Raw genomic sequence first — 18491 nt, 5'->3', positions numbered from 1 at the left:
CTAACCTAACCCTAACCCTAAACCCGAAATAGGGTTGTCATCCCATGGCCTAGGGGGCCGTAGGGGTGTCATCCATATCCACTTGCATTGAATTGCTCACCCAGCGCATGAAGCAAATTCACCCCTTCTTCCGGGTTGGAAACGTGCTGGGCGAGGCCTATTTGGGGCTTCTGCGCGTCACTTCTGTGTAGGGGTGTCATCCCATGGCCTAGGAGGCCGTAGGGGTGTCATCCCATGGCCTAGGGGGCCGTAGGGGTGTCATCCCATGGCCTAGGGGGCCGTAGGGGTGTAATCCCATGGCCTAGGAGGCTGTAGGGGTGTCATGGTGGATGCTTGGGCAGTCATAGATCTCCAGCGCTCTCCATCTTCTGCTATGTGAAGCAGGGTTAGGAAGCTGCAGCTATGCAGTCCATTACTTGATGTTGACTTTCTCTGTCTGCCTCTTCTCTGCTTTCCCTCATGACACTGACTGTGACACTGGTCAGTGTCATGAGGGAAAGCAGAGATGAGACAGACAGAGAAAGTCAACATCAAGTAATGGACTGCATGGCTCAGCTTCCTAACCTGACAATGACAGCAGTGGTGTGCTCCTTTAAATAGTCTTTTCTGTTAATACCATCGTGTTGGGATGTAATAAGTGTGTATTCATGTTTTTATTCATTTATCATTGTTCAGATGGAGATGTGATCCTGGGGATGCCTGTACCTCCTGTGATGACAGGAAGTGATGTCACTCTGCACTGCCTGTCCAAAGACCAGACAACTGGTAAACCATCCTCTAAGCTCCTCCCAGCTGATTTCTATAAAGATGGATTCCTCCCCCTCACTGAGTCTACAGGACAGATGACCATCCACACTGTCTCTAAGTCTGATGAAGGAATGTACAAGTGTCTCATCTCTGACCGTGGAGAGTCACCAGAGAGCAGGATGGATGTGAGAGGTACAAACACACACTTTATATGAGGACTGAGAGGCTGTGCTGATTGGTCAGCTGCTGTATTAACCCTAGGGCTGATACCACAGTTGACCAGTCAGTATAAGCTAAATGGTCAATGCAACCACCCATATTGCCCATGGGTTTGTAGCTACTAGCATTTATTTGAAAAATGGCTAAACGAACACAAGCCACCTGAGGGCTATTTCACGAAAGCAGAACTAAATGATCCTGGTTTAAAAGGCAAATCCAGGTTTGACAAGCCTGCGCTGTTCAGCCTGGTTTATTCAGGTCCACGAACACCAAGCCTGGCTGAGAAGGAGCGGCTTTGTCGAGCCATGATCGTTAAACCAGGCTGACTGTGAGTTCACCTATTCCTGTAAAAGACCATGAAAGTCGATAGCAGAATCCTTGAACTTGACCAATCATGGAGGGTACTCCCTGACCCCCGTTGACCCCCGACAGGGGTCCGGAGTACAGGCTAACTTCACAGCTAAATTGCCATTGTAACTAAGGTAGGATTGCTTCAATTTTCTCATGGATAAACATATCCAGGTTTACTGGCTAAATTAATCTGCCGAGATAACTCAGCTCTCGTGAAACCGATTCATGGCTGATCCTGGATAATTTAAGCCAGGATAGCTGATTATCCGGTTTATCCCTAATCCAGGTTTTGTGAAACAGGCCCCCGGTTCCCAACCCAAATAAATACATAAAAACAGGGAGCTCTGCTAAACTCAGCTGTTAGTTAGCAGAAGTTAACAGATTACTATCGGTGGTTACTTTTATTCCGCCGATCGAGAGTGTTGCATGCCGAGAATAGCACATAAGCTCACAATGCTTGTGTCTTATAACAAAGTATAAATCATATAGTAAACATATCACTGTCAGTCCAAAAATAGACCACTCTACAGTCAGTGGTGGACAAAATACTGAACTTAAGTCAAAGACACTCCTGGTCAAATATTATTCAAGTGAAAGTTGCTCTGTCAAATTTGTACTTGAGTTAAAGTACTGGAGTACTTGCTTTTAAAAATACTTAAAGGACCACTTTACCCAATTTCAACCTTATCTTCATATTCTCACTAATGCTCATTATAATATGGAATCATTTCTGTCTACTCAATCACAGTTCAGAAAACTGTCTACCAGTGACATCATCAATGGGGAATCCAAGCTAATAGAAACTGCAGGCTTTCTACTCCTGCAAAGTTATCGTGCTGTAAGAAGCAATTTTTCTCACATTAATACAAATAAAAAGAAATGTGTTTGAAAAAAGAATAAACCTGCCTAACGATGATGTCACTGGTAGGCAGGTTTCTGAAGTGTCCACAGCCCTCCTATGAGACACAGAGTAGAAAATAATGAAATCATATTATAATGAGCATTAGATATAATATTATAATGAGCATTAATGAGGAGCAATTATATGAAGATACTGTAGGTTTAAAATGGGTGAAATATTTTATTTTTATCAATGCATTACTGTATTTCCATTTTAAAATGTAAAATACAATATATTTTCAAAAGCCTATCTACACGTACCTCCACGTTCAGGACTGGTTGTGGTTCAAATGAAACATGTAAATGGTAAATGGTGCATTTATATAGAGCTTTTATCCAAAGCATTACATTCACACACACATTCATACACCGATGGAGGAGGAAACCATGCAAGGCACCAACCTGCTCATCAGGAGCAATTAGGGGTTCAATGTCTTGCTCAAGGACACAAGTATCAAACTGGGATTCGGACGCTCTACCCCTGAGCCACTGCCGCCCCATAAACGTAAACAAAGAACCGTTCTTTACTCTAAAAGATTCTCTCTCTCTCTCTCTCTCTCTCTCTCTCTACCTCTCTCCTTCCCTCTTTCTCTAGCCTATCTCTCTCTCTTTATTTCTCTCCCTCTTTCTCTCTCTCTCTCTGTCTGTCTGTCTGTCTCTCTCTCTCTCTCTCTCTCTCTCTCTCTCTCTCTCTCTCTCTTCTTCTCTCTCTCTCCCCCCCTCTCTCTCTCTCTCTCTCTCTCTCCCCCTCCCCCCTCTCTCTCTCTCTCTCTCTCTCTCTCTCTCTCTCTCTCTCTCTCTCTCTCTCTCATAAACACTATAGGCTAAATCAGATTTGGTTTTAAAACGCTCTCAAACTTCTTTTTTGAGGCACAGAATTTACTTTTAAGAAAGCGTTTGGATAGAATTTAGTTGTTTAACTTCATATATGTGGTCAATTTATAATGACAGAGCCTATTTAAAAATTCAGAGAACTGGCAGGGGCGGGCAGTGACATACATTGTATCCGAATAAAGCAACCTATTTTCGGCATGGCCCGTTTAGAAGTCCCCCCTGCGTCACCCCCTGGTGGTCGGGGAAACACACTGCTGATGAGGAGGGGGGGGGGGGGAGTGGAGGGGCGGTGTTTGACAACATTTTTCTTCTTTTTTTATCTCTGAACTTGCCTACAATCCCTTTAAATGATTGACATTTAAAATGTATAGATTCACAGCTCTTAAAATGTCTGTTTAAATGGAATTTATGTCAAATTCTTCTTCAGATTCTCTGGCCATTAAAGACAAGTACCAACCAGCCCCTCCTCCTCCCTCTCTCTCTCTCCCTCCATATGTCTATCCTGTGATGTTGTGTGGAGTCTTCATGGTTCTGCTGATCCTGGGTCTGTGTCTGTGGAAGAAACGCACAGGTAGGGTTTTTTCAAGATTCTGAAGAAAATCCACTGGCATAAATGGCTGTAGCATACTCTATGTGTGGAGTTACGTCATGATCCAAGGACCAACTTCCAAAAAGTTTGATTGTATAACCTACGGTTCAAGAGTGATAGAATGAAGGGCCCTGTTGCCTAACGATGTCAGAGATTAGCTGTTCACAGACTGACAGACACTGACGGACGGACGGACGGACAGGGGCGAAAACATAGTCTCCGTCCTTTGGCCGTCCGGCCTGGTGAAGATAATAACTTTACATAGCAATTATGAAGAATTAAAGATGTACATATAACTAACTGTGTGGCCTTTTTATTTATTTACAGGTCTATGCTGTGTCAGGTACGTACAGTAAATATATATATTCATCAACATGACAGTAGAATAGATTAAATCTGGTTAATACTTCATTTATGTTCATTATACTGTATATATTTTAATTACAGACGTGTTCAGTCTCAGGGAACCAATCAGGGATCCTCTGCAGTCCAGATGACCAATCAGAGTGCAGCTCCTGATGATGTGTACGATACACTGCAGCACGGTCAGTCTTTCAGCCAATCATGTTGGTTAATTAAATTCTGATGAGAACAACTAGTTCATCAGTTAAAATGTGTTTGTTTATACTACTTACTAATTAGCAGACTAATTATTAATATAATTGTAGCCATGTTTGAAATAAAGAAATAACAATTTGTTGAATGTAATGTTTGTTTTTTTACCTTTAGGCTACACAAGTGACTATGAACAACTCCCTCAATCTCAAGACTATGAAAATGGTAAATATATAATATTTAAATGTCCAGAGTAAATGTGCAGTAAGCAGAAATATTAGGCATGTAACGATTTATCGTAAATCGATTCAAACTGGTGATGATTTAAATTGATTAAATAAAAAATTAATCGCGATGCAAAAAATAGCCAGAAGAAACAAATTGGACTGGTCGGTGGAAAACTTTAGTTAAACTTACAGAGTGATTACTTTACCTGGTTTACATCTTCTGATAGATGTACTGGAATGTTGACATGAAATAATAATCCAGTTTAATTAGTGCAAGCGTGAAAAAAATCGAAATACAGCGACGCGTATAGTGATGCCGCTGTTCAACACACGTTGAAAGGCTAGGATAAAGATACCAAGGATTCGACAGTGATGTCCAGGGCCGTGTTAATGTCAGAATGCGCACTAGGCAACGGAAAGTTTTCGCCCAGACCCAGATTTTGTAATTGTCTTTCAACTCATATTTCAGTCCCAGAATCAGCTGATCCAGTTTATGCAAATCAGGATTGAGTCAACATGAAGCTCTTTGATAATGATGTGGAGGTAATGCTGCATGTCTATCATCTGCTAAACGTCTTCTTCAGTATGTATATCCACAGTTCATGTAAAGTGTAAAGTGTTACCACAGTAGATAAAATGCGAAATTGACGTTCGATACAGTGTATCAAAATCAAAAGCCGTATTGCGATTCAAGGGTTAATAAAAAAAGATACTTGCATGCCATGCGCACGTCCGATTGCACGTCCGGGTGAAGCCAATTTTTTTTAAAAACATTTTTTAATACAAATCTTTATTTATAATCTCATGAAATGCACGAGCCTCTGTTATTGTTTTTCCGTGCATCGCGTGCATCATCCTTACAACGGGGGACAGGACAACCCCACACACACCACAGAGGAGTTGACAGAGAGAGAGACCGCTGTAGCGTTGCATCTGTATTCACCTTGGCCGGACGGAAGAATTGGAAAACCCTCCCGCTTCCTTTAAGTCAAAAGTCTGCCAATATTTTGCCTTCCCAGTGAATTATGAGGGCACCCGACACGTTGTTGACAAAACGGCTACCGTTTGTCCATTATGCTCCACACGAGTACCATATCCCAGCTCGGGCAACATGTCAAATATGGGAACGCATATTCGCAGGCATCACAAAGACATAGATCTGTCCGGTAAAATGATGACACAACCAACAATTCCAGGCTCTTTTAGAGCCAAACTCCCACATCATTCGACCTGCGCTCAACAAATAACGAGCGCAGTTGGGGTGTTAATAGCATAAGACATTAGTGGTGGAGAACGCTGGGTTTAAACATGATCAGCGTCCTAGAACCACGCTACGAAATGCCAAGCAGATTGCATATGAGCTCAAAAGTTTTGCCACTACAAGGCAGTGTTGCCTGCCTTGTATGAGAACGTGAAGGTACAAGTTACTGAAGGGCTGTTCAACTTTGTATTTAGATTTTATTTAGTTATAGAGCTTCACAAGAATGTTGTTAACTCATCATCTTAAAGAAGAATCTGAGAATGACAGTTGTTGTTAGGGCATAAAACCCAAAGTTTATATTGTTGATGTTAAACTTTTTGTTATTCTCATTCTCATTTGTTATTATTCAAATAAAAGTTACTTATTGAGAAACATGTGTTTTTCTTTACCAATCAAGACAATAGCCTAAATTAATAATCATATAGCCCTCAGTGCTGAAAGAAGGATGTTTTTAAAACATTGTATCGAAAGTCGAATCGAATCATGGATTAGGCGTATCGTGACACCCTTAATTGTATATCATGTTTATTGACAGTCTATCCTGTACACGTCCCTGGTACAAATCTACGTACTATGGGGGACTGGGCCTTCTGCTCGGCCGCGACACACCTTTGGAACAGCCTCCCTATTGACCTGAGATCACCACAGACCCTGGACCTAAAATAGGCCTGAAACGTTTTTGTTTCAGAGGGCATTTTCAAGTTGAATTGTTATTTAGTCACATCTGTTTTTAAACCCTGCTTTGTTTAACCTTATATGATTGATGATGTGTTTTACCATGTGGCTCAGAGATTCCTTTTGAATGAAAAGTGCATTACAAATAAAATGTATTATTATTATCTTTATCATTATGTATGACAACTTAACATGACAGATGGGCAATTATAAAGGGGTGCTCTGCAGAGCGCATATCTCCACCAGGCCAGGTGGTCCACCATGGGATATGTATTGTAAGTTGTAAATTGTCGTCAGGACCCAGGCACGGTTCAACTTGTCCCATTTGTGGTGTTCCCTATAGGTGCAGAAGTGAAAGTTGATTGGATGTTGTGTTCATGACATATGGTGTGTTTTGTAAGAAATAGGCCCCTCCCACCAATTTTGGAAGCCAGGTAGAGGCGCAAACGGCCTTTTTGCATGTAGTTGAAGCGCAAGGGGGCGGGTGGCGAGAGAGCCAGCGCACTGAAGTCAAGGCACAGACTACTGTGTTGTTGACAGACAACGGATGCACGCGAAACAACAAAAATAAAACCTGGCAAAACTGTTGCATGCATTAGCGCAAGATGAGGATAAATGAAACATTCAGTCTAAATGTCCAGATGCCCCCCCCGGCCCCTTGCGCTTCAACTACATGCAAAAAGGCCGTTCGCGGTAGAGGCAAACAGTATGGAATATTTGTCACCTTTGCAACGCCCCCTATGGGTCAAAGTGTAATTGCTTTTGGCTCTGTGTTTTTATAGGCAATATGTGTCTGTCTGTCTGTCTGTCTGTCTGTTTGCAGGTAATCTCACAAGCCACTGGACCAATCACGTCAAATGTCTTTGTGCAAAGCAGCCAGTAGTGAAAGGAAGTCAGTCCTCCCCAACTGTTTCAGATCTGCCTCGTGGTGGTGATATAGCAGCCTGCTTTACATTTTGGCTCTGGTAGGGGAGAGCTGCCAGGGACTTTTTCCTCAAGACCCTGGCAGCTCTCCCCTGGTGTTGTCTATTTAATAGCTTCAAGCAAACTGAGCATTTGCCACTCTGAGCATAACACTTCCAGCCTAACTGATGTAACTCTCACTAACTCTAACTAACTCTAGTTAGTGAGAGTTACGTCATTGAGTTAGAGTTAGTGAGAGTTACGTCATTGACGTAACTCATTGGAGAGTTACGTCAATGAGGGGGCAGAAAACAATGCCGGTCACATGGTTCATGTAAACTGGAAATAGTGACAAACGCTCATAGACTCCAGTGCATTCTGTAAACTTTGTCACTATTGGCCAATAGAAGGCTCTGTAGAAGATCTGGCCCCATGAAGTGAACGAAGGTGACGCAACTCTTTATATGGCTCTGCTCCTTATATACCAGGTGAGAACCACCCACAATTAATAATTGGCATTATCAACTCAAACAAGGCTAACCATGGCCCATGAGTTCTATGACAAAGGGCCATAAAGTATGACTTCTAAAAAATAATGCTATAGACAATTTATTTGCTAAATTATTCACATGGTTTTATCCATTGGCAAATCACCAACATTCACAATATAACATTTTAGACCTGGGCACATTTGCTTTGACGTGTAGAAATCTTTTTGTGTCACATTTTGTGTGTTAAAGAATGTTTTCTAGATAAAGGGGGTGGTTCAATTTACCCCGTTCTCCCTATCATAATAATCATAGTTGTTTCATGCATTCTATCCCCTCACTAACACCAAACAGTGAACACATAGAGAGTGAGTGTTCATACAGAGGACTGAAACAGGGGGAAGTTTGTTGTTCTTCACCTTAAAACCTCAACTCATCTTTACAGTGGTCTCTTCCTTCTATCTCATTGTTTCTTACAGACATTGTGGTTACTGACATGTTTTGATATGACTATACATACGCACTCTGTGTGTGTGTGTGTGTGTGTGTGTGTGTGTGTGTGTGTGTGTGTGTGTGTGTGTGTGTGTGTGTGTGTGTGTGTGTGTGTGTGTGCGTGCGTGCGTGCGTGTGCGATGTGACCTACTTCTCTTCTCTCAAACGTGCACCCCCGGCCCGGCTCAATAAAATAAAGTGTTAATGCCATTATAAGCACTGGGCAGCATTGACACAATGTTGTAGGTGTGTACATTGACAATGTAATGTTGTTCTGAACAACTAACAGTTTAACACTTTATTTTGAGGCGGTGGCCTAAAGGTTAGAGGAGCACTGGCAGGTTTGGGAGTGAAACATCTAGGTGGGGAAGTGAATGGTCACCACTCACCCCTCCCCCAACAAGTGCCCTTGAGCAAGGCACTGAACCCCTAACTGCTCCAGTGGAGCTGCTCTGTGGTCAACAGTAACACACTGTGGTTGTACACAGTCTGATACTGTCTGGACTAGGATAGGAAGCCAACAGAACAGGGTGATCTCTGACTATGTATATAACTATTTTATTAACTCACTGAATCAGTAAGGACTGTATGCATGTACTGTATGTCTCAATTATGACCTTTAATAGTCAGGTAGGGTTTTATAAGATCTTTAATGGTTTCATGTATATTATCTATGCATCACTAACATCAAAGTGTTCATACTGAGACCTGCAGCAGAGGACAGGGGGAGGGTTTGAAAACCAGTGGTATAAAGTAAGTACATTTACTCAAGTACTGTACTGTACTTTTACTCCACTACAATTATTATAAAACTTTAGTTACTAGTTACTTTGTAGATTTAGATTATCATTACAAAACATACATTAACCACTTCAGCCCTATATACATTTCAGCCAAACAGTTTGAACTTGTGAAATGGGACATTCTGCACAATGAGTACTTTTACTTTTGGTACTTTGAGTACATTTTCATACCAATAATTTGATACTTTTACTCAAGTAAATCTTGAGTACTTTCACCACCACTGCTGAAAACCACACTGTGTTTTCCCCTGATGCAGGATGTAACTTCTATGCCAGGAAGAGGGGCACTAGTGGTGTGGTTTTGATACAACTACACACACACACACACACACACACACACACACACACTTAAACAGCAGAGTTAGGCCCTAGTATCACCACATGTTTACAGTCTGCAGTGTCCTGTTGTTTTGGCATTTTACACCAAAACACACATTCATTTACACTCTTTAAATTGACACAAAGCTACGTTACAGTTTAAATGACTGTATATATTCTAGATAAAGTTCACAGGTTAAGAACAAGAATGGATGATTAGTGAAACAGTTCTGTACCGCATCCAGTGTGAGAAAACAACCCACCTACTGCTACAGAGGCAGTGATGTAAAGTAACTAAGTACATTTACTTAAGTACTGTACTTAAGTACAATTTTGAGGTATTTGTACTTTACTTGAGTATTTCCAATTTCCAATACTTTTACTTCTACTCCACTACATCTCAGAGGCAAATATTGTACTTTTACTCCACTACAATTATTTGAAAACTTTAGTTACTTGTTACTTTTTAGATATAAATTATGATATTACGAAACATACATTAACCACTTTTAGCCCTATTTTATACATAGGCTTTTTGAAAATAGCAGATCTACAAGCTGTGACGTGTTGTGAGCTTGTAGATCTGCTATGTTCAATCATTCGAGTACTTTTACTTTTGGTATAGTATATTTTGATGCTGATGGGGTTAGATATGAACCCTATAAATGAGGCTGAGCCCAAGAAAGATGAAGAGTTGGTTTCTTCAAGACCCCAAGATTTGACCAGTCGACATAAAGAAATGAGAGTCAGACAAAGACGGATGTAAGTCCAAGGATTGAAACAATTCTGTATTGCTCAGAGCGTGCTCACAAGGACAGCACAAGTACAGATAATTATAATAATCACACACTTATGATTCAATAACAGGCAATAGTATTTATACACAAGTTGGAGTCCGGACATCAGATATAAGGTGGATCCTAACCATTGGTTTAGACCCTCAGACGTCAGATCATATCTGATGAGCTGTCAGGCATCAGGGTGTCATCATAATAAGTTGTTGTTCATCTTATAGTGTCCTTGTGTACAACTTTTGGTTCCATTAACAAGTTATTCCTTCGATATCATAGGACATGTGGTAGGTTTATCTGTGACAGGGTGACAGCTGACAGAGTAAATTAGTGACAATATCCCGGTCATACAGATCATCTTACACAGATACAGGTCATTTGACATTTAATCACAAAGTGTTGACCAAGACATGTTTTTACTGATTGGAAACATATGGAGCCGGCACCAGATAGCAAATATGGAGCCAGCTACATGGCCTTGGTAGAGAAAGTATAGTAGAGTTACAAAAGGCATGTTTAAAAGACTGAAGTACAGGCCCAAAAAGACATCACTATATTAATTTGACTGGTTAGATCGATATTTCTAGATCATATCAATCTGGTCCACAAAACATATCCATCAGATGCCAATACTTTTGTACTTTCAGTCATTTTCAATTCCGGACTTTTACTTAGTACTTCTACATTGATTGCAGTATTGATACTTTTACTTAAATAAAACATTTGAGTACTTTTTCCACCACTGTACAGAGGTGGAAACGCAACAACTGTGCCTCTCTCTCTCTCTCTCTCTCTCTCTCTCTCTCTCTATCTATCTCTCTCTCTCTCTCTCTCTTTTACTAACAGTCTGTGCTCTCTCTCTCTCTCTCTCTCCCTCCCTCCCTCCCCCCCTCTCTCTCTCTCTCTCTCTCTCTCTCTCTCTCTCTCCCCCTCCCCCCCCCCTCTCTCTCTCTCTCTCTCTCTCTCTCTCTCTCTGTCTCTCTCTCTCTCTCTCTCTCTCTCTCTTACATAGTAGTCTACAACAGAGAGCCCCCCCTGGTGGTTATTTTCGCATAATCATGAGAATCATTCATTTCATCTGCTGAAATGTTTTCAGAAAAAAATAAAACTACAACCTCACAACACTTCACATTGTGACACATTGAATATTTGAAAGGTATTATGTATGATTATTATTGATTATTGTCAGTCATTTATTTTTTAAAGTTTGCATTTATTTTTTAGCTGAGACTTCACAAAACCAACCTTATACCAATGTTATATTTATGTAATGATTTACCACACCGTATAAACATTTACATAAACTACAACCATTTTCACAACCAAACCAAACTGTACTCTTATATTAGGTTTTGCACTGGCAGTCAGATATGTCATCTACGCAGTAGTGTTCAGTAGTGTTCAGTCAGTGTTCAGTCAGTGTTCAGTCAGTGTTCAGTCAGTGTTGCCAAAGCCTCGCTGAGCCGTCTCCTGTCCAGCGTCAACCGTCCACTATTGTCTGAAAGTGGCACTTTTCTGACCTCTGACCTCACTGGACACAGCCCGCCACTTTTTATTCTACACCCGTCCGGCTTAGCGTAGAGCGTGGTGTTGTAGAGGAAGTCTCCCTGAACGTGTGTGTATGTCCAAAGTGCTGCCTCGACCTCACTGAGCTGTCTCCTGTCCAGTGTCCAATTTCTATAGGCTATGCACTCCATTGAACAGCATTTATCCATTTAGATAAATTATTTATGTTATTAAAACCGTTTTTGTTAAACACAAACATAATTTGTGTTGTATAGCTTCGTTTAAATGCTTTATTTATAGTTTTATGTGCAAATAAACCGTTTTTCAATGATTTTCAATGGCTTCTTTCACTCTAGAGGGTACTCTTATTCTGAAGAGATCGTCCACCGGAAGTCTTATATTTGGCTCCTGTCGGCTTTTATTTTCCTTCAGTGTTGCGGCTGTTGCCATGTCTGCTTATTATAAGCGATTATGGGCTTGTTTTTTTCTGTAAAGTTGCTTGTAAATATTGGTGGTTGCACTTGCAGGTTTTTGGGCTAATTGTTTCTAATTTGTAGCAGATGTTTTGGACTTGTTTCCTAATGTTGTTTAAACCAGTGGATCTTAAACATTAATTGTCTGTGTACCCCCATCTGTAAACATGTTGTTCCAGGGTCTCTACACATGTTTAATGTCCTTCCAACAAAACATCAACAAGTGTTTCTCCTTACTCCTTCAAAACCAACATAAAAGAGAACCTGTCTGTAATTATTTTACTGGTCCAAACCTAAAGTCCCAGAAATGAAATGACGCCCCCCCCACCCGAAATGAAATGACCCCCCCCCCCCCAACTGTTTACTGTACATAGGACTATGTGTTGCTACTGATTAAGTCTTGTATATTATTGTATATCTTTAAATGTCTTAATGAATTGAATACTGACAGGAGTAGACCACAATGGAAACACCCCCAGGGCTTTTTATGTTTGGGGCTTGTTTTCATTGACCTGGCAACCCTGGTGGTGGTTTCCCTGGTGGAGAGCACGCTGGGCCGTTCCTAGAAACACTCGCTGCTCTAGGTCGTGATAATGACAGTGGACCACATCCTTTGTCCACCTCTCTGTAACCCCCCCCCCCCCCGTAGGGTGACGGCCACAGATATAGAAACCTAGATACCTCATTGGCCTCTGCAGTTCATTGTAGCAACCTGTATCGCAATACTTGTATCACTTCCGCCCTTAGTCCAAGGAATCTTCCTTGGACTAAGGGCGGAAGCTGGTGCGCGCCCGAGATAGAGACGCCTCAGAGCCCCGAAGGAGGCGTCTACCTTTATATGTCTATGGTGACGGCGATGTAGTAGTGGGAGGAGTTCCGACGTGGGGGAATCCAACCACGAAAGAGTGTGTGTGTGTGTGTGTGTGTGTGTGTGTGTGTGTGTGTGTGTGTGTGTGTGTGTGTGTGTGTGTGTGTGTGTGTGTGTGTGTGTGTGTGTGTGTGTGTGTGTGTGTGTGTGTGTGTGTGTGTGTGTGTGTGTGTGTGTGTGTGTGTGTGTGTGTGTGTGTGTGTGTGTGTGTGTGTGTGTGTGTGTGTGTGTGTGTGTGTGTGTGTGTGTGTGTGTGTTGAGTGAGGCTGGGACCGAGGCTACTAGGTGGAGAGCGACTCTTTTGGCACTTTGGCAGCAGGCAGCCCAGACGGTTTTTATTTGCCTTGAAATTCGTTCTTGACGCGGTCTGACCCTTATATTATAACTCTATGGTCTGACCCTTATATTATAACTCTATGGTCTGACCCTTATATTATAACTCTATGGTCTGACCCTTATATTATAACTCTATGGTCTGACCCTTATATTATAACTCTATGGTCTGACCCTTATATTATAACTCTATGGTCTGACCCTTATATTATAACTCTATGGTCTGACCCTTATATTATAACTCTATGGTCTGACCCTTATATTGCTTTTATTTTGTATTTTTGCTATGTCTACATCAGACACAAGAAGTGAACAGATCAGTCACTGGATTACAACCTTTTGGCTCAACTTTACTTTGACAACTATGAGTAAGTTACACTTTATCATCCTTTGTTAACAGTAGTGGAGAATTGTGAATTGTGTGTGTGTGTGTGTGTACGTGTGTGTGTGTGTGTGTGTGTGTCTAAAAAGGTGTATTTTAGACGTGATGGGGGGGGGGGGGGGGGAATCAGAGTGTTCCCACTAAGAGTGGAGTAGAGCTTTCAACTCCATTTGTTTTGGTAAATAGAGAAAGTGTATGTTTTATTTTTACACTAAAGACGAAAGGCTGTCGTAGCGGTTGTGAGGAGGAGAAAGACGGTCTCCTGCCCAACTAAGATCTCTTCTCCCCTAGAAACCCCAAACAACCTGAAAATGTGTCAACAATGTGTGCTTAATGTCCTCAAAGTCAGGCATCCAACAAGCTTTGAACTGATCAGATCAGACCTTCTGTTCCAGAGATAATGACCAAAACATATTGAAAACTGACACTTTCGCCCATCGGTTTTCGATTGCCGATTTTGGAGTTTTTAAAGTTCTAACGCTGTGGACCAGAAGGGTGTGTGTGTGTGTGTGTGTGTGTGTGTGTGTGTGTGTGTGTGTGTGTGTGTGTGTTTTAACGTATTGTTGGAAATATGGTCATTTATTAGAACGTAATTTATGTTGAACAGAACGTTTGCAAAAGGAAGAATACTGTATTCATTTCCTGTACTGTATCACAGACAGACAGACAGACAGACAGACAGACAGACAGACAGACAGACTCTCTCCCTACAGCAGAGGTTGTCTTTTCCTCAGAGACAGTACAGTGACAGTTTAAGGACTTTTAAGACCATTTTAACCCCTAAAAAAAGAGCATTACTGCATCACAAGTAATAAACAAACTAACAGGTTAATCATTGGACACATTGTCAAATAATATGAGAACGAGACAAATATTGTGAAAATAGCAGATCTACAAGCTTCTAGATCTGCTATTTTCACAGTATTTATCAGTCAAACTAAATGCATCAACTCTTACATTCCAAGTTCTTGTCAGAGTGGGGGGGTCCCCAGTTCAAATATAATTATTGTGGGGGTCCCCAGCCAGTTCAAATATGATTCTTTTGGGGGGTCTAGGCCTGAAAAGGTTGAGAACCACTGCTCTACAGCATTGGTTCTCAAAGTGGGGTCCGGGGACCCCCAGGGGTACGTTCCAGGGGGTCCCCAGCTAAATGATGGGTAGGAACTAAATGGACCCTTATGGGTCTGTAACTCTGAGAGTGTACAAATGGAACCAAATGGACCCTAACGGGTCCATTTGGTTCCATTTGTACACTCTCAGAGTTAAATTAACATTGATTTTACAATATGAATTGGGGTCCCAGAGATATAAATGCCATTAAATGAGGGTCCGTAGCCCTAATGCATGTCAAACTGGGGGTCCTTGAAATGAAAATGGTTGAGAATCACTGCTAGAGAGCCGTGAAAACCTTCTCTTATTGGGGTCCCTGGCTTATCTTTTCAAATGGGGGTCCGCGGGGTAGTAAGTGTCAATTTTGGGGGTCCTTGACATGAAAAAGTTTGAGAACCACAGCTCTACAGTACAGTAAGTGACATACAGCCTGTATTTATGACTGATTAGTGAGATAACGTGTTCATAAAATACCCAGGATTTGAGAGATTTAACCAAAGCTTACGTTCACACATGCAAGCATGAATGTAGCTCTAGAATGTCTGTGATATTACATATATTTCATGTGTTCCAAATACACAGCCATAGATCTCTCCTATCTAACCACAAGCAACTCTTAATATCTGGATTCTAGAGTTGCAAGACCAACCCTTAACAGCCCAAACATCCAAACAGAAAAGTCTGAATGTATTAAACAACGTTAAACTCACCAACATTACAGCTGTACAGAAAGCTTGAATTATCCTCTTTGTATCTGAAGTGTTTGTTTGATAAAATCCACCATAGAGACATGTTATGAGATACTTTATGTCAATACATTCTGTGAAGGTGATAATGTTTCTAAATGTCAGAGTTTAGAAGCGCTCGTTTTCAATAACACAACGTCCTGCATCATGTGACATTTATAAACAGGTGGTACAGGACCGTTGAGTGATTTATAATGAGTGTTTTTAAACTCCAACACTTATCAATAATCACCTGTAAATAAAGTAGACAGGTGTCAGAGGAGTGGGATGTTCTGAAGACAGATTGGAATTCGTATTATAAACGTAATTTGTTTTCAGCAAAATACTTCTGGTTCTGGAGCTGTTCCTATACTAACCTCTCTGTAACCATGGAGATAGAACATAGAATAGAAACAGGATGGTAGTTGTCGGGGTCTAATGCTTCCTTTTCTATACAGAAATACTCTCTAATTTGAACTCTTGCTGAACATGCTCCTGTCTGATAGAGAGGTTTATTATGTGGGTGATGATGGATTGGAGATATTATTGTGTTGTAGGAAGCTCAGTTTTTAAACACATCATCAGTTGTCACCATGGTGAGTTTGAAATCACATTTGCGTACACATAGGTTTTCATAGAAAGCTTGGATGTGCTCTACACCAGTGGTTCTCAAACCTTTTCATGTCAAGGACCCCCAAATTGACACTTATTCGCCCGCGGACCCCCATTTGAAAAGATATGCCAGGGACCCCCATAAGAGACGATTTTTACAGCTCTAGTGGTGATTCTCAAACATTTTAATTTCAAGGACCCCCAGTTTGACATGCATTAAGGCTACGGACCCCCATTTAATGGCATTTCTATCTCTGGGACCCCAATTTATATTGTAAAATCAATGTTAATTTAACTCTGAGAGTTTACAAATGGAACCAAATGGACCCGTTAGGGTCCATTTGGTTCCACATCCAGCTTTGGTTCCACATCCAGCTGATCTGTAATGAGTGTGCCATCAATTAATGTTGATGTTTGTAGATCTGGGTTTAGGGTTCTTACTGTAGTAAATACCTTCCAGAGGTCTGTCTGTTTGTTTATGTTTTCTCTATGTTGTCATCCAGTAAATGTCTTGTGTCACTTTTAATCATGTTATTTATCTTATTGTGTATCTTGTTGCTCTGTTCATGAAGCTCAGCAGTACGGTTTGAAGATACTCTGAGCTGTTCATTCATAGTTACTGATATTTATATACTGTTAAAATAGCTGATCTACAAGCTCACAAGAGCATTGACTTGCGATTCTGCCTTATTGCTATCTAATTGGAGGCAAAAACTTGGCTATTATTAATGATGTATATGTTTATTAGCTTTTATTTAAGGTCACAGTGCGTTGCATCACATCACAGCTTGTAGATCAGTTATGTTTGCTCTAGTTTTAAATAAAGGTGTTCAATAACACTCTGAGAGGAATGAAGCTGTTGACTTCTTATGTTTATAAGAAACTACATTTCTCTCATGAAGGATTCAGATCGTGTGTGTGTGTGTGTGTGTGTGTGTGTGTGTGCGTGTGCGTGTGCGTGCTTAGAGGTTAACAAAATGTAAAGCTGCTTATTGTTTTGTCTAAACACAACCTCCTTATGATTCATAAGTTATGAATAAAGAATAAGATGTGGCCATCACCATTGATAATGCTGTGGTGACGTCAACTCGGAATCTGGGTGTGACCCTGGACGATCAACTGTCGTTCTCGGCTAACATGGCATCAGTGACACGGTCCTGCAGATTCCTCCTCTACAACATCAGGAGAATTCGCCCCTTCCTCACGGAGAAGGCAGCCCAGGTGCTCATCCAGGCTCTTGTCATCTCCCGCCTGGACTACTGCAACTCCCTCCTTGCTGGTGCTCCGGCATCTGCCATCAGACCTCTGGAGCTTGTTCAGAAAGCTGCGGCTCGTCTGGTGTTCAACCGCCCCAAGTTCTCCCACACAACTATCCTTCTCTGTTCTCTACACTGGCTCCCCGTAGCAGCTCGGATCCAGTTTAAAACCCTGGTGCTAGCCTATAGGGCAGTGAAAGGAACAGCTCCTTCCTACCTCCGGGCTATGGTTGATGCCTACACCCCTGCCTGACCACTTCGGTCTGCCACCTCGGGGCGACTGATTGCCTCGTCACTTAAGGGTCCTTCTGGTCGATCGACACGGTCACGACTTTTTTCTGTTCTGGCCCCACAGTGGTGGAATGAACTTCCCACTGATGTCAGGACAGTCACTGCCCATCTTTCACCACAGGCTGAAAACCCACCTCTTCAGGAAACACCACCCTTCCTCTTTGTCTGGCTTACTTGTTGTTAACTAGTTGTACAAACTCTTGTTTTACTGTTGTAATGTTTTATTGGATCTTGTTTAGTCGATACACTTTTTGTATTAGCTCGTGCTCATTTGATTTAGCTATTTTGTCTCATCTGTTTAAGAAAGTAGGTAGCTGATATATGTCACTTTTACCTTAGCGCTAGGTATACTCTTGGTTGCTTGTTTTTGCAGGAAATGTACTTAAGACTTCTGGTGATTAGTAGTTTAGTTCCCTACCTATGTTGAATGCACTTATTGTAAGTCACTTTGGATAAAAGTGTCTGCTAAATGACTGTAATGTAATAATGTGTTTACATCAGTAGCTGTTGTTGTTGTTGTTGTTGTAAGGGATTTAATAAGTGTAATAACTTGACAGAATAATTCAGTTTTTGAACTATGAACCTGAACACACCCTCTGTGTCCTGATGTGACCTGATTGTAGCTGAAACACATGAACCAGTCCTACACTGCCCTCTAATGGTCAGAGAGGCTCACTTCATTACAATTATGTCAATACAGTATCAGTCTGCAGAGAGGACATGAACACACACACACACACACACACACACACACACACACACACACACACACACACACACAC

At 41.4% G+C, this 18491-nt stretch overlaps 1 protein-coding gene across 3 annotated transcripts in view; it reads right to left on the bottom strand.

Moving 5' to 3' along the window:
* The window catches only part of tmem259 (transmembrane protein 259), a 298209-nt gene that overhangs the window by 143357 nt on the left and 136361 nt on the right, over window positions 1–18491 (bottom strand). The gene's annotated exons all lie outside the window — the stretch shown is intronic.

The sequence above is a fragment of the Gymnoscopelus microlampas genome, assembly GCF_963454915.1.
Source record: "Gymnoscopelus microlampas genome assembly, chromosome: 9".
In the NCBI taxonomy this organism is placed as follows: domain Eukaryota; kingdom Metazoa; phylum Chordata; class Actinopteri; order Myctophiformes; family Myctophidae; genus Gymnoscopelus; species Gymnoscopelus microlampas.
This window is presented reverse-complemented; position numbering and strand designations above follow the sequence as displayed.